Source organism: Octodon degus, unplaced genomic scaffold (genome assembly GCF_000260255.1).
Source record: "Octodon degus isolate 3935 unplaced genomic scaffold, OctDeg1.0 scaffold00092, whole genome shotgun sequence".
Lineage (NCBI taxonomy): Eukaryota > Metazoa > Chordata > Mammalia > Rodentia > Octodontidae > Octodon > Octodon degus.
The window spans coordinates 2,015,794-2,025,419 of record NW_004524668.1 but is presented as its reverse complement, the minus strand read 5'-3'; the positions used below and the strand labels follow the sequence as shown (position 1 = coordinate 2,025,419).

The window sequence follows — 9,626 nt, the reverse complement described above, 5'->3', positions numbered from 1 at the left end:
CTAACCAGGGCAGGTGCAATAGTTTTATTGATGTGCTCAACAGCCTTTGACACACCCTTGCCCAGGTAGCGGGTCTTGTCATTGTCACGTAGCTCTAGGGCCTCGTAGATGCCAGTGGAGGCCCCACTGGGCACAGCAGCTCGGAAGAGACCTTTGGAGGTGTAGAGGTCAACTTCCACAGTGGGGTTCCCACGAGAGTCAAAGATCTCTTGGGCATGCATCTTGAGAATCGACATGTTGGATTTCTGGCTACCGGATCTCGTCGCCCAGGAAGAAAAATGAGGGTGCTGCACACACCGAGATGCGCGTTGAAGTGGCGAGGTGCTCTGCGCGCCTATTTATAATTTTTTTTTTTTGCCACCCCACTTTTCAAGGGGGTGTTTAATGGCGCAAAGCCACAAGGTGAGGCGGGCTTAAGGCGGGACAGAATTATAACTGACCAATAAGATTACAAGTATAGTTGGCTAGATAATATTGATCCAATGGCAAATCACAAAATGGGTGTGAGGTTGGACAAACTATGGTCAGCCAATAAGTTTACAGCAAGTGTAGCCGCTTGGGTAATATTGATTAAATGGGGATCAAATTGGGAAGCAAGTCACTTAGCAAGCACTTGTGGGACGGACAAGGACATTTCTGGAAAAGGTGGGGTTAAGGAGGTTTGGTCTCCCCTCCCCCCCAAGGGGACTGATGCCTACTTAGAGTATCAATCACAGCTCTTCATCCCTAGGGAAGGGTCTGGGTGAGCAGCTCCTCTTTTCTTGAAACCTGGCCTTTGTGAATGCACCTCCAACCCTCGTTATCCTATGTGCTGACCTCGCGAGGGTCCAGCCCTCCCTGACCACCTACAATATTTTTACCTAATTTAGCTACCTAGAATAGTGCTATACCTTGGCCTTTGTTTGGGGGCGCCTAGGGTTCCTGTCCCCACAGCCTTACCTCTGGTCCTTGTTCCTGGGCCAAATCAGCTCCTGTCTCTTTGTCCCTATGGGCCCAGAGTCCATGACAGCATCACCACAAGAAGGCAACTCCCAACTTGGAAGATACCTGGGCTGAGTGCGTGTTTTTTTTTTTTAAATTTATTTATTTATTTGTGTGTGTGGCCAGCTCAGCCCACCAGGGGGCGGGGCTGGCTGGCATGTGGTGCTGGGAGATTGAACCCAGGTCCTTGTGCTTTGTTAAACTTGTTCTAAGTAGGTGCTTTAGACCACTGAGCCATCTCACCAGCCCCTGAGTTCGTGTTTTCTAAAACAGAAGAATGAATTTCAGGAACAACAGAGGTTAAGAACAGAATCTATTTATGAGGGGAAAGAAAGCTTCTGTCCGAGAGAGGGACAGAAAGGGGATCTGAGCAGGTTGCCCCTGAAAGCTGTCTCTTCTAGGGATTTTTATAGAGTAAACCATGTGGTGAGGCGATGGGCGTGAAGTGGGACAAAACTATGGTCAACTAATAAGGTTGATACAGGGAGAAAAACTGATCTTGGTGGGTGACCTCCACATGATCCAGGGAACCTCCAAACAACATAGGGAAAAATGATCTCCTAACCTGACCTGGATGAGTTCATGTTCTCTAAAACCGAAGAATGTATTTTAGGAACAAGTAGAGGTTATAAGCAGAATATATTTATTGAGGAAAAGAAAGCTCTTGTCCGAGAGAGGGACAGGAGGGGGTCTGAGCGGGTTGTCCCCGGGAAGTTGTCTCTCTCAGGGACTTTTATAGAGTGAGACTATGCGGTGAGGCAGGTCTAAGGTGGTGGAGAACATGGGAACTTGCTTAGGTGAATGTGGGGTGGGACAAAACTATGGTCACCCAGTGGGATTACAAGCACCCTTGCTCAGGTAAAATTGATTAAGTCCAGAGCCAAAGGGGGAAGTGAGTCACGTAGCAAGGGGGCATGAATGTAGAACAGGACTTTATCAGGTAGCCATCCAGTAGTAGTCGGATTAATGATTCTTCTGGCTCCCTCAGGGTGAGGATCAATCTCGGATGCCAATCTTTAGGGAGGTCGGCATTTGTTTCATCTTTGGTCTTTAGGTTTGGCCCATGGCAGGAGCATCCATCCCTCCCAGAGTTGCAAGATATCTTGTCTTCTGTGGTATCTCCTTCGAGTCTGACCCTGTCTGACTGCCTAGAATATTTCTAACTGGGCTGCCTGCAACAAGGTTACAAGCACCGTGACTCAGGTAAAACTGACTAAATGTAGAACCAAATGGGAAAGCCAGTCACGTAGCAAGCCGGCATGAATAGAGTTGGGGCTTTTCCTGTAGGGGGTTGGGTCAGTGACTCTCTCTGGCTTCCAGGTGATTGATATCTATTTAGAATATCAATCTCTGTTGCCCATTCCTAGGGAGGTATGTGGCTGCGCTTGTTTACTCTTTTGTCCTGAGGTCTGGCCCACAGCAGGGGTCTGTCTCTCCCAAAGTTGCAAAGTCATCTTGTCTTACATGTTGTCTCCTTGAGGCCTGGCCCTGTCTGACTTCCTATAACATTTTTATATAACTCAGCTGCCTGCAAGACTGCCATTACTGCCATTTATGACAGAGAGAGGGCTGGACCTGGGGGTTACACATGTGTGTGCACGCACACACACACATACTGACAGTTTTTTTTTTTTCCAGACAATGTCGCAGCAGAGAAACAGGCAGAAGGAAAAAGGGAAACAGGCTTTATTGTCTTTGAGGACACAGAGACAATCTGGGAAGATGAGGGATTCTTTGACCTGGAGCAAAGAGAGGCTGAGGTTTTTATGATCTTTTAGCAGGCGTGGAGTTTGAGGTGGATGTTTAGATATACCTGAGGAGTTAATTGGGTCTTCCCTGAGGTGGCAGGAAAAGTGAAAGGAAATGGCATCCTGGGTTGAGTAGGAGAAGCGGGGAGGTGGTCTCTGGGAAGATAAGCTGTTGTTTTAAGGGTTTCAGCCATGTTAGAGGACCAGCATAATAATTCAGCAATTCATACTAGGGCCAGAACCTATAGTATACACAAAAGGAAGATCACACAGCCAGATCTGGATTTAAACTCAGGGTCCTCACTGATCTCACTGCTGTGCTTGTTTTGGGTCCTGGGATAAGACATGGACAGTAGCTGCCTGTGGACATCCAGGAAAAAGATAACAATGATTCTCTAATAAAGAAACTTTTATTTAGGAATCACATGGGCAGTAGAATTACCATGTAGGACCCACTCACGGATGGGATGCCCAGAGTGCGTCTGGAGATGACAGGAAACACTGGGAAACAGGAAAGTTCTGGAAATACTGGCAGTCGCCAGGTAAAACTTGTGATTGTAAATGTTAGGTTTTATTGGCAGTGATGCAGCAGAGAAGCAGAAATGAGGGGGAGGGGAAGCTTTTATTAACTCTGAAGACTCGGAGAGGATGGAGGGCAGGGAGGTGGGCAGACCTTCTGGCCTGAGACAGGGAGGCTGAGACATTGTAGACTTTTGCTAGGGGCCAAGTTGGAGGCGCGGGTCCAGCGACACACAAGGAGCTGGTTGGGGGCTCTTTTGCTGCTTGGGAAAGGTAATAGGAAGTTGTATTTGGGGCTGTGGTGGGAGTGAAGGAGAAGCTGGTCCCTGGGAAGACAAGCCATGTTGAATCAGGGCCATGATAATTTAGCAGTTTGTACTTGGGGCAGAACCTATCAGTAAAGTTTCAGCTGGTTTGGACGTGTGAGACGTTAGATGGAGCATCGTGTGCAATCCCAGCTTTTTTTTTTTTTTTTGTATTTTAGGAAAGGGTCTACAGGGTGTTCAGGGTCTCACTACTAGATTGGACTTGTAGTGATCAGCCTGTTTACAGCCTCCTAAGAGCTGGGATTATAGGCACATGCCACGACGCCCAGTCTCAGGTGTCCCAGGCATTGAATCCCAGGTCCCTGCACTTGCTTGCAGGTGCTTTAATCTGCTGAGCTACTTGGCCGGCCCCCATTTATGGTTTCTGACGAGGTCTCAGAATCAGTTCAGTAGGAGAGAAGCATTCAGATTTCCATACAGACATAGGAGTCCCTGTAGGAAAATGACACAAAGAGCAGGGAGAACCAAATGCTTATACGCTGAGCTGGAAAAGGAGTGATAAATGGTGAAAAATGTGACCAGGGAAGGGGGTTTTGGCTACAATTTGGATCATGGAGAAAGGACTGTGAAGATTAAAGTTAGCTTGGCGAGGCCTGTTTTTACAGATCCTTCCCAGCCTTCACTCCTTATCTCTGCTGAGAAATATTTCTGTCCTCCTGGAATGAGGTGGGAGGAACTTTCACTCTGGAGTTTTGGCTGCTTTCAGGGAGAGTGGTAGTGAACATGTTCTGTTTTTCAAATGCCCTTGATGTGAAATAATCCTTATGGTGAAACAGGGTATTTTGGGGTGGAATATTTTGCTATCTTCATTTCTTTTCTCTTACAAATATTATTAATAATTATTATTTGTCTTTCTGAGACAGGGTCTTGCTATGCAGCTGAGGCTGGCCTTGAATTCACTTCATAACCCAGGCTGGTCTCGAATTCACAACGGTCCTCCTGGCTCAGTCTCTTGAGTGCCGGGGTTACAGGAATGTGCCACCATACCTGGCTCCTTACCAACCATCTTTTTTTTTTTTTTTTTTTTTTTTTTTTTTTTTGCGGAACTGGGGATTGAACTCAGATCCTTGAGTTTGCCAGTCAAGCACTTATCCTACTGAGCCATCTCCCCGGCCCCTAGGAACTATCATTTTGAATGAATGAAGTGACTAGTCCACATTCATCTTATCTGTAGTTTATTTCCCTATAACAACGCCCTCTTGTTGGCTTCAGACACCGTAGGTCAAGTGCTCAGGGCCACAGTTGGCTGGGCCCTGGTTGGCTGGAACCTCGGCTTGGAAGGGTTTCTCCTCAGCTCCACCTTCTTGTCCAGAATGCATCCTGGGCTTCCTGAGGAGTGAGGGGCTGGGCCTTCTCAGATCTAATTCTGAAGCAAATGTAGTTCTGAGGGTTTCTAAAATTAAAAATCTCTAGCATAAAATTATAAATAGGGTCTTAGAAGAGGCATCGAGGGACCCAAAGCTTGGGCTTCAGAACTTGCTGGACCTGTGTCTCTAGTCCTCTCTTGGGTCCTCAGTGAGCCAGGGAGGGCTCTCTTAGGAATTCCCAGGAACCAGCAAGGAGCAGGGAGTAGGGCCACTTCCCAGGATCCCACCAACACTGAAGTCCCTCCCTTCTCTCAGCCTTGGTGGCTGCAAACGCTGTTCTTGCTTCAAGATGCATTCTTCTGACTTCACTGAGACATTAATTTTATGCTTGACTCTTTCGGGCTTTAGACTTTACAACTCACCCCCACCCCCATATGTCCTCTGCCTTAAATTTCAAAGCCTGCTTGAAATATAAACACTAAGGACTCTTTGTTCTGCTGTATCCTCTATTGCTTCCTGAGGGAGTAAGCTTCTAGAGCAGGAGCTGCCCACAGTGGATAACGCTGCTCAGAGACATCCTGCAGCGCACAACCATGACTCGACAGGGAAAAGGATGGGAACTTCTCCCTGGCTCGGGGTTTGAATCTACCTGTGCATCTTGGTAGAAGGTAGATTGACACACACTCAAAGGAAGGTGGACTGTGTCCCAGGGAGAGTGGCAAGTGCTGGAGACACCGCTGGCAGCCCGAGGCCAAGAGAAAAACTTGGCAGTGGGCAGGCAGGAAGCACGGGCGAGGTCAGTAACCCGAAGCAAGAACTTCGAGAACTCTTGGCACTAAGATTGATGCCGCACCCTGCACTGAGGGCTGACAGAACCCTCCCATGGCTTCTAGCAGCCCAAGGTGCATTGTGAAGACAATTATTCTGAAGACAATCAGGTCCCCTTGGGAGTTCTTTGTCTGGAAAGAACAGGACTGTTGAAGGAAATGACCGTTCTAACCCTGACTGTTCTAGTTGGCTCGGGAGAGGCTCCCGACCTCCCTTGGAGCATGTAAGACGCAGGACTTCTGACTGAGACGAGGGTGCCTGTCTCCTATAGTGCGTTCTTCTCCAGGATCTGGAAGCCATTCCCTTGACATGTGGTCATCAGAAGGGAAAGGGCCCCTCTCCCAGGCGTGAGGGAAGTCTGACTTTTACCATGGCCACCTACTCTAGCAGGCAGAGGGCCTTGTTGTGGCTACATTTTGTAAATTTCTACCAGCGGTCTGGTACATTTTCTGCCTTTATTGTTTTCTAAGTTATTTATTTATTTATTTATTTATTTTGCATTTATTAAGGGTCTACAGGGTCTCACTACATAGATTGGACTCGTTACTGATAGGTTCTGGCCCTAGTATAAATTGCTAAAATCATTATGATGGTCATCTAATATGGCTAAAGCCCTTAAAACAAAAGCCCATCTTCCCAAGACTACTTCCCCCTTCTTCTCCAACTTAGCCCAGGACATAATTTACTTCCACCCTTCCCGCTGCCTCAGGGAAGACCCCCAATCAGCTCCTTCAGGTATAGCTAAACATCCCCTTCAAACTCCACCCCTGGCAAAGGCCATAAAAGCCTCAGCCTCCCTTTGTTCCATTAGAGAGAGAGAGAGAGAGAGAGAGAGAGAGAGAGAGAGAGAGAGAGAGAATCCTCATCCTTCCCCATATTCTCCTCCATGTCCTCAAAGAAAATAAAGTCCCTTTCCCTTTTTCCTTCTGCCTGTTTCTCTGCTGCGCAGAGTACCTATCAGTGATCCTTCTGTTTTCAGCCTTCCAAGTGCTGGGATTACAGGTGCGAACCACAACACCCAGTCTCAATGGCTGTCTAAGTACATTGCAGGGGTGAGGCCAGCACTGCACGGGGGGGGGGGGGGGAATCAAGCCCTGGCTGCTGCGCTCTGCCTAAGCAGGTGCTTTAGTCCACTGAGCTATCAGGCCGGACCTTAATTTTCTGCCTTTAAAATGATGTCACCTCGGGGGCCTGGCCCTTAGGTCAGTTCTTTAAGTGGCTGCTTCTACAAAGCAGTCAGGCTCAGGTTGCTGTGATTTGATCCCCACACTCAAGCCAGCCAAACCTGCCCTGAAGGCATTCGGAGAAAAAAAAAAATCCTTATAAAAAAAAAAAAAAAAAAAAAGGGCCGGGGAGATGGCTCAGTGGAATAAGTGTTTCTCTGGCAAGCGCAAGGGCCTGAGTTCAATCCCCGGTTCTGGGGGAAAAAAAAAATTATGTCACCTCAAGAAACAAGGATAGAGCTCAGCCCTTCTAGTTAATTGGTCAGTAGTTGCTGGATGGAATCTTTTCATGGCTGTAGCCTGCATGTGGCTCTATCCTTGATGGTTGTTCAGAAGTTGACAATGGCAGCGGTAATGCGAAGCTGCAATCTGGACCGGGGTGAATCAGAGGACAGCAACCAACCAGTCAGGTCATGGTGACCATTCAGAAGGGTGACCACTGGGTCTGGGGCCTCTGGACAGGAGCATTTGAGGGTACATTATGGACAGCAACAGGGGCACATAGGGACATCTACCAAACAGGCAGCAAGGGGTACAGCTGGAAGAGACTGATCCACAAGGGACCAGGAACCGCAGAGAGGAGGTGCCTTATACCTGCCTTCCACGGCAGCATCTGTGCCCACCATCTTTCTGTTATTTATGGACATAAACAACAGAAGCACCACCTGGGATACTATTGTGAATTTTCAGGGGCCCCTGTTCACCTGTGAATCTTTTAATGGGGGTCCATATATTGTAGTTGTAGTCACTGACCCTATGAGTGAAAGGATTTTTTTTTTTTTCCAGCTAGAAAGAAATATTTGTCCCGAACCAGTGGGTCAGTCAACGAAGGTCACCTGGGGGAGGAGCGGGCAATTGAAGAGGGGACAAAGGACAGGAGACGTGAGAAATGAGGACAAGTCAAGACTCTGATCATGTCCCGTTTATTTAGGGGAGGTGCTGGGTATATATAGGGGGTGATGGAATGAGGAAGTCTTGGCTTTTGGGGTCAGCAGGTATCTAGGCAACGGGGGAAGGTGCAACTCCTGGGGCATAGCACGTGATTCACGGGGAATGAGCAAGGTGAGAAGGACCATAAACTTAACTCAGCAGGGGAATAGAATGGATACCGATAATGGCCTCCCACAAATATTCACTTTTTTTTTTTTTTTTTTTAGGAACCAGGGATTGAATTTAGGCCCCTGCACTTACTAGGCAAGTGCTTATTCCACTGAGCCATCTCCCCGGCCCTCCCACTGAGCCATTTCCCTGGCCCTCATGCTTAGGGAGACTTAGGGACTGGGGTTTGATCCCTGGCCTACTGTGCTAGTCCCATCCCTGGGGCACACTGAGATGGGTGACTGAGACTGGGCGTGGTGGTGCATGCCTGTAGTCCCAGCAATTGGGAGGCTGAAAACAGGAGGATCACTATAAGTCTGATCTGTTTAGTGAGGCCCTATAGACCCTGTACTAAATACAATTAATAAATATTTTTTAAAATGCTGAAAAGACAATTGTGGTAAATGAAAAATGATGTGGGGGGGCTCCCACCTTGTACTTGATGAGTAATTAAGGGAGACTCCTGGATGATTGCAGGCTTTTGGGAAACTAAGGAACCCTGTCGCTGGACAGAGGTCCCATCTAGGGAGGGGGGAGGGAGAGATGTAGGTACGTCGGCTCCCCGCCTGGCCTGCAGGTAACTGTTAGTCTGCTTTCTTTAGGGTAAAAAAAACCTGAGGTGCCCATGTATACAGAGGAAAGGTTTATTTTGGCCCATGATTTCAGAGGATTAGGTCCATGGTCCTTTGACCTCCATTGATTTGGGCCAGTGAGGAGGCAAGAAGTCGTGGAGGAAACACAGCCACTGGCCTCACAGCTAGTACAAAATAAGAGAGAAAAAGGAAGGGACCCAGTCCCATAATTCCTTCTGAGTGACACCCTGCTGTCCTAAAACCTGCCATAAGTCCCTACCTCCAAGGTTTCCACCACCTCCCAGTAGCTGGGACTGGGCCTTAGAGAATTCTGGCATCAAATTAGAGCAGTGATTGAGAGTGGTCATTTCATACCTGGACTGCAGTGATGGTCAATTTTTAAACTTGGGCTTAATGTTTGCAATCTCTGATGTCTCCTTCAGGAACTCCGTGATAAGGCGAGGCTTTGTTGTTCCAGATTTATTTCCGAGGTACATGGAAAGGCATCTCCTAAGTGAAGTGAGACACCCCAAAAGGAAATGGTGCTAAGCCGACACAGGTTTTTAGCTACCTGTGTTTTCTCAGACTACTCTTCAAAAGTAAATTTTTTATTATTTTAAAATTCATTTAGGGGCCGGGGAAATGGCTCAGTGAATAAGGGCTTCCATAGCAAACGCAAGGACCTGAGTTCGATCCCCGGTTCCACCAAAAAAAAAAAAAAAAAAGAAACAAAGAAATTTGGCAGTGCAATGCCTTTGGGGATGGGGAGATGACTTAGTAGAATAAGTGCTTCCCTGTCAAGTGCAGGGGTCTGAGTTTAATCCCCAGATCCACCAAAAATAAATAAATAAAATAAAATTCATTTAGAGGCTGGCCAGATAGCTCAGTGGATTAAAGTGCCTTCTTAGGTAGATGTCAGGGCCGGGGGTTTGATCCCCGTCATGCTGGGGTGGCCCCGTCCCTGCAGCATGCTGACACAGCAATTGAGACTGGGCATGGTGCTGCATGCCTGTAATCCCAGTGC

The 9,626-nt window shown here is 47.7% G+C and overlaps 1 pseudogene; it reads right to left on the bottom strand.

The window, feature by feature from the left end:
• The window catches only part of LOC101561427, a 39,222-nt pseudogene extending 38,986 nt beyond the window's left edge, over positions 1 to 236 (bottom strand).
• Positions 237 to 9,626: the final 9,390 nt, after the last annotated feature.